This window comes from Temnothorax nylanderi, unplaced genomic scaffold (genome assembly GCF_030848795.1).
Source record: "Temnothorax nylanderi isolate EJ_2023f unplaced genomic scaffold, tnyl_v1.0 TNYL_tig0774_pilon, whole genome shotgun sequence".
NCBI classification, from domain to species: domain Eukaryota; kingdom Metazoa; phylum Arthropoda; class Insecta; order Hymenoptera; family Formicidae; genus Temnothorax; species Temnothorax nylanderi.
The window spans coordinates 16,839-23,711 of NW_027249836.1; the positions used below are offsets into that span (position 1 = coordinate 16,839).

General features: G+C 43.9%; 1 pseudogene; it reads right to left on the bottom strand.

Annotated features, from left to right (window-relative positions):
* Nucleotides 1-960: 960 nt before the first annotated feature.
* On the bottom strand, nt 961-6,535 carry LOC139785299 (uncharacterized; annotated as a pseudogene).
* Nucleotides 6,536-6,873: the final 338 nt, after the last annotated feature.

Below are 6,873 nucleotides of genomic sequence, written 5' to 3' on the forward strand. Positions count from 1 at the left end.
GCAACAATGCTCACGACAACGAGATCATGTCGATCATCGAGGAACTTCGCGAAGCCGGACTTATTATAAATTAAACCATGCGTCGGCGAACCATTCAATCAGCATTGAAATGCCGATCAACAAGTTTGGCATATCGCTCGGAAGAGACGGGGCGGAACCGTACCATCGATGGAGCGGATTAATGAGAAATTTCGTGCGCGATAACGCTCTGTGTCGCACCGTTACGGACTTTGACGCAAAGTCGCGGAAGATTCGCCGCGTGACGCAACCAGAGGCTGACGATGACGCGGTTAATAAACTATACGTTGATCAATTCTTTAAAATGTTGAGCAATCAACGAAAAGAATCAGACGAGAAGCTGACTGCATTCGAGAAGGATCTGCAAGCGTTACGGACTACGATAAACGAGCTTCGCCATTCGACTATCGTTGAATCAGACGCGACAACGAACAACAATGGACAAACGGTTCAGCAGAAACGACTATCGAAAGGCGGCGAGTGAAGAGAGGCAACGGTTAATTGACGACGGCGACGAACGAAAACAAACGATTCGAGAACGATTGTCGGACGGCTGTCTAGCGGTTCAAGAACGGTTGTCGGATGGTTGTCGAACGGTTCAAAAACAGCTTAAAAACGATTACGAGCGGTTTAGAAACAGCTGCGAACTACGCGGAGACAGGAAAGGCTACAAACGGCTAAAGAACGTCGACGACGACGACGACGAATGGAAATAAACGGTTAACAAACGGAAATAAACGACTCAGGAACGGCTAACGAGCAGTTATAAACGGCAACAAAAACATGACATCGCTAAAATCCGATGGACGTAAAAATATCGAGAAGCAACGACTCGTTGAGGAACTGCACGCTCCGGCGAGAAGAAATTTTCCCCGAAGACACGTCATAGTGCGAGGGTACGATGACCTGTGGCAGGCTGACATCGTCGAGATGCGTCCGTACTCACGTTTCAACGGAGGCTACCACTACATACTTACCGTCATCGATGTATTGAGCAAGCACGCGTGGGCCGTGCCACTCAAGGGTAAAGGCGGAAGCGAAACAGCTAACGCTGTCGCTGAGATCATTCGACGCAGCGGGAGGTGCCCTAGTAACCTACAAACCGATATGGGGAAGGAATTTTACAACACCGACGTGCAACGTCTCGTGAGGAAACACGGTATCAATCATTATTCCACATATTCGGTATTGAAGGCGTCGGTCGTCGAGCGATTCAATCGCACGCTCAAGAACGACATGTGGAAGATGTTTACGCTCAATAGAAGTTACAAATGGGTCGGCGCCTTGCCGCGACTCGTATCGGATTACAACGCGCGCAAGCATCGAACCATCGGCATGCGACCCGTCGACGTTATCCCCGCGATCGCTGAAAAACTCTTGGCTACCGTATACAGCGCGATAAAAATCGCAGGTCTGGCAAAGTTCAAAGCGGGCGACTCGGTACGCGTTAGCAAATACAAGACGATTTTCGAAAAGGGTTACACGCCGAATTGGACCACCGAGGTGTTTAAGATCGTTAAAGTGCAGCATACCAATCCCGTAACCTATCTACTCGAGGACTATCGTGGAAAATCCGTCGCTGGAGGGTTCTACGAACACGAGTTGCATCGCGCGACTTATCCGGACGTGTATCTCGTGGAGAAAGTACTGCGCAGGAGGGGCGACGAGGTTTACGTTAAATGGCTAGGATTCGATGGATCGCACAACTCATGGATACATAAGGAAAATGTTATTTAATACGTGCAAACTTTTTTTATTTTTTAACATAAAAAATATGCAATATGTAATACATATGTAAAGTGTTTGATATATAAAATACAAATAAAGTATGTGAAATACACACATGTGCAATATATTTATTAATATTCTTTCCAATACTGTAATATAATACTCACAATACGTTACGTTATACTACATACATTTATACATTCATACGTTATACTATTACATACGTTATACGACATACATACGTACGACATACATACGTTACATACATAACTACTACATACGTTATACTATTACATACGTTATACGACATACATACGTTATACTATTACATACATATACTACTACATACGTTATACTATTACATACGTTATTCTATTACATACGTTATACTATTACATACGTTATACTATTACATTTTATACATACAATACACTACGTTTTCGGAGGGGGTATTTGATAATGCCCCCACGGTAACGTATCGGTCGAATCGGGTATAATGTATCGCTTATCGTCATACGGACTCAGAGCGATTTTCGTTTCGTTCACGGTGTACACCTCGTGCTTTTCCGATCTTATGCAAGCCTGCTGTCGCGTCATTTCAATTTCGTCTCGCAGACACCGCGTGTAATCGTCGAACGTTATCGACCTGGCTACGACATTACTCTTAACTCCTTTAGCCTTTTTCGTATCTTTCTTACCGTCCACTCGCAAGGCGTACATCTTTGCTCTAAGCCCGACGAATTCGGTCATGATCGCACCGTTGTTTTCGTCTTTCATCAAGCCCGGCACCTTCTTGTTCTCGAGCGGTATACCGTACGCGTTGTCGATCGCGTAATCGCTCGTGTCGAATTTAGCGATATCGCGTTTCATGTTCTTGTACACATCCTCGCATTTTACGTGATATATCAGACTGTCCGTATCGGTGTACATAATTCTACACATGTCCTCATACAGGGGAGACATGTACTCGTGATGAAATTCGTACAAACACTTCTTGGATATATCGAGAATGCACATGCCGACGTAAATAGGTTTGTCAAATTTAACCTCGAGTTTTCGCAGTTCGAAGGCTATCAGATTTTCCGAAAAAACGGTCCTACTGTGAAAATTTGGTTTCGAGATCAGTGCCTCCGCGCCGTATCTACCGCTCCACTTTGTTAATAATTTTACATTAACGTGATTTCGAACATTCTCCATAGTTTTACCGAAAACCGCGTTGTTCATCAATTTATATAAATTTTTCTCGAAATCGTTTTTGGCCAGTGTTCTAAATTTTGTATTAAGTTCGATGTATTCGCGGAGCCATGGAGATTGAGAGAATTGTAATACGCGATGAATTTTTGTGACGCGAAGGCCGTGGCGCGTGCACTGCTGTAGGTTGCGGTAGTGTATTACATAACGCTTCTTATCGTATAATGTTGCGAGAAGTTTTTCCTGTCGTTTGCCGGGCGGTTTATCGCGCGTTGGACAGAACGGTAGGTCGGCGTGCGCGTCGTGTTTATTCTGCGGATACTCTATGTCGACTTCGAGAATGTAACCCCTGGGCGAATCCAACGCGACATCCATAACATTAAAATCGGTTACGTTTTCGACCCATTGAAAATCTGCATAGGGCAATGGTTGACACATCGCCCAGCCGTACAAGTTGTTTACATCGAAATACATCAAGTATGACGTTGGTTTCGACGAATCATAAGATTGCATGTACCTGTTATTGGCTTGTGCGTATCTGTTTGAACATTGACTCAAACCGCCGCGTATACCACGTTCGATGAACATGACCATATCAATGTCCGTGAGCAGTTCGAAATTGATACGCGTATGTTTCAACATAGCGTCCCACGTAAAACCTGGTAGAGTGTAATAATACGCCGGATCGAGTCCATAACTCGCGACGCAGCTATCGCGAAAATTTTCAAACACGTCGGCCAATAACAAGACATCGATCTTTAGATATAAATCGCTGTATTCGCCCAAGGTTCGAACGGAGAACCGCTGCCAGACGTTAACGGCGTGCTCGTAATTGCTCTCGGATACGGTGTCACCTGTCAATGAACTGTAAAACGAGTCGCGCGATGGTAAACACGAGTCCTCCAACTTTTCGACGCAGTCAATGTACTCGTATGGAAATACACCTTTTCGCGTCAACAAATCAAAATTTTCTGTGGCTAATTCACAAAATTCGCGTTGTAATATTTGCAGTTTATCCTTGCTGAGATATGATGCTAATTTTTCGAGACTTGCGGTGAGAAATTTGTATGAGTCAATGAATCTTAATTTGATGCAATTTTTTTTGTCTTTATCCTCAGTGCTTTTAACGTTCTTCGTAAACGAAATGTATTTTTCTTTGGTAATTGGGAGTAAGTCTACACGTCCTTCGTACGCGGTAGCTATTGTCTTTATTATAAAATGAGAATCATAACCCGATAAATTATGAAATATTACTGGGATAAAGTGCGAATTTTTATAATTCAAGTTACAATTAGAATGCGCGGGACCTCGATAATTGCCGGTCAAGTGACAGTGATCGCGTACTCGCACGTCGTCTGGCTCGAACGGTTTTTCGCACACGTGACAGTGCGTTGCGCTGTTAAACTTTTCCCACTCGTCTCGCGTGAAATCCGCCATGGGTATATTAGCGGACAAGATGTTCTTTACGTCGTGTGCTAAACGTCTTAGTTCCTCGGCGAACCACGCGACGCAATCCTTATCGCGACGAAATCGATACGCGGATAACGAGTCGTCGTACGAGCACCGCACGTAGTATCCTATGCTAAATACCTGATGATGTTGAGACTTGAACGTGGACGTTGTCGGATCCGCATCCGTCTTCTCGAGGGTACATTCCAGGTCGGCGTATACGACATATGGAAGCCGTTCCTTCCTGCTGTGATTCTTAAAGGCCAACCACTTGTCGTTATCACTCGGTAACTTGATCGCGCAGTTGTTTATCTGCCGACAGTCGACGGTGTGGGCTTCCAATTTCTCGCTCGTGTAGAAATAATGTAAACAGCTGCAAAAAGAAAAACACAATTTTTGTAAATTATTAAATAAAAAATAAAATATTCTATAATTTTTATTAAAAGAAGTATAGGTACTCACCGATCGCAAAAGTATTTCCGACCACGGTGCCTGCTCAATTGCGTGCTCACGAGGCGGGATAGATTTTTTATCCACGCGAAATGTCCCACGTTGTCGTCTCGCTGGTCCTGCACGTATAGCAGATTTACGTGCTTTTCTTTTTTCCGGTCAGTGAGCCGTATTGGGAGAACGGTTGGCGTCTTCTCTCCCTCGATGGTATACACATTGATCGACACGTCGTTGCGTTATTCAAACTGTTTAATCTGTTTCAAAGTCATTGGAAACTCAATGTCTTGTAATTTTAATATCGTTGCGTAATGAGGGTACGAGGATTCCCGATATGTATGATCCTTGGCAGGATACAGCGCGGCGACCACTGACCACGCGAAGCACGCATTGTCCATAGATTGCACGTTGATCACAGCTTTTTTCGATTTAATTTCTTGCGGTAAATTGATGTAACATCCCGCGCGCAAGGGTTGTACTTGTTCACGTTCACTGTTAAATTGAGTATACGCGATAACGCCCACCCGCTGTCGCGTTCCTGAAACTCCTCGAGTTTCGCTAATGTGGGCTCGATAACGTGTAGCTTGTACCACTCGCGCAGATTGGACCGATCGGACGAACGAAAGAGTTCACTGTTTCTCGTGCTGATACTTTTGTTCGCACGTTTGTCACCCGTCACAAACTCACCGTTGAACACAGTGTTTATCTTTACACTTGCGTGTCTTTGCATAACGTTTTGCACATGATCGAGCACGATGACTTCAGCATCTTTGAGAAATTTTTGCGGTTCGATGTAATTTGTATTTATCACTGCACCGGTCAATACACGGCTTTCGAACGCGGCATCGATCTCTCGCCAGACGAGTCTTTCCACGTTTTCGTTACCGCTACTACTGCCCGCCGCGTACTCACCACCGATATGTACGAACCGTCTCTGTAATAGAGTCTTCACACCTTCGAGTCGCGCGATTCTTGCCACTAAAGATTGTCTGTGTCCCGGATTGTTTGTTTCGCGGATTGAGAGCCGCGGACGTTTGGAACGACAGTCTTCTTCGAGCTGCTCGATAAACTCCTCGCATCGCTGTGTCCATGCAAGATATTCGCTCAAGGTAGCGATTTGGTCGGATTGTTCCAACAGGTTGCGTTCCGTTTTATTGATATGTTCCATGTTTTTTAATACTGTCTTTTTCACACTATTTTTTAGATCACGTCACATTCTTCGATGGAGCACTTGCACGTGACTCGCTTACACGTTGGACAACGTCGACAGAAATATAGAATGAAATAATGTTTAAGCATAAGATTATAAAGACTGAAGAAGGGGACATCAAAGTGCCAATCATTAAAATCATTAAGTTCACGGTCAAGAGCTCTTTGAATCGATGTATGATTAGGACCTATTATCTTATTAAAGATATGTAAAATTGATCTCTGTCTGTTCATGTTTTTCATCACCGCCAATTCGACGCACTTCCCAATGCCTGTGCGAATTTGAATGAGCATAGTATCAGTGAGCATGAGCATATCAGTAATAACTTTATTCGCCCAATAGCGATACTCCTGATACTCCGAATCAAAGTCAGGTTTAAAGTAAAAATCATAAAAATAAGAATTATCACGAGCTTCACGAGCTTCACGTTCTTTTGCCTCGTCCCGCAGCCGCCGATACAATTTCCGTCTCACGTTATCCGAATTCCATTCATAAGGATAATTAATATAGTCGATAGCGACTCTTTGTTTAACGCTGCGTCGATCAGTTCCGCGTATACCTAGTTCGCGATCGCGAAGAAACTGCACCGGTGATGTCACATCCGTCAATTTCACTCCTCGATCTTCTTCACGCAGAACATTGGCGACATCGTTTATTAAATCATCGTCAGATTTCGGATAAAGTTCCGAAAACGCCCGACCTCCGATTTCGATGAAACTTTGTGAAAAGCTTTGTTTTGAGTTGAAATGAAAGCCCTTAAAAGGAATTTTGGCGACTCCTATGATAAAGCCATTTTTTAAGATAAAATGATAAAAAATATAGGCTGTTCT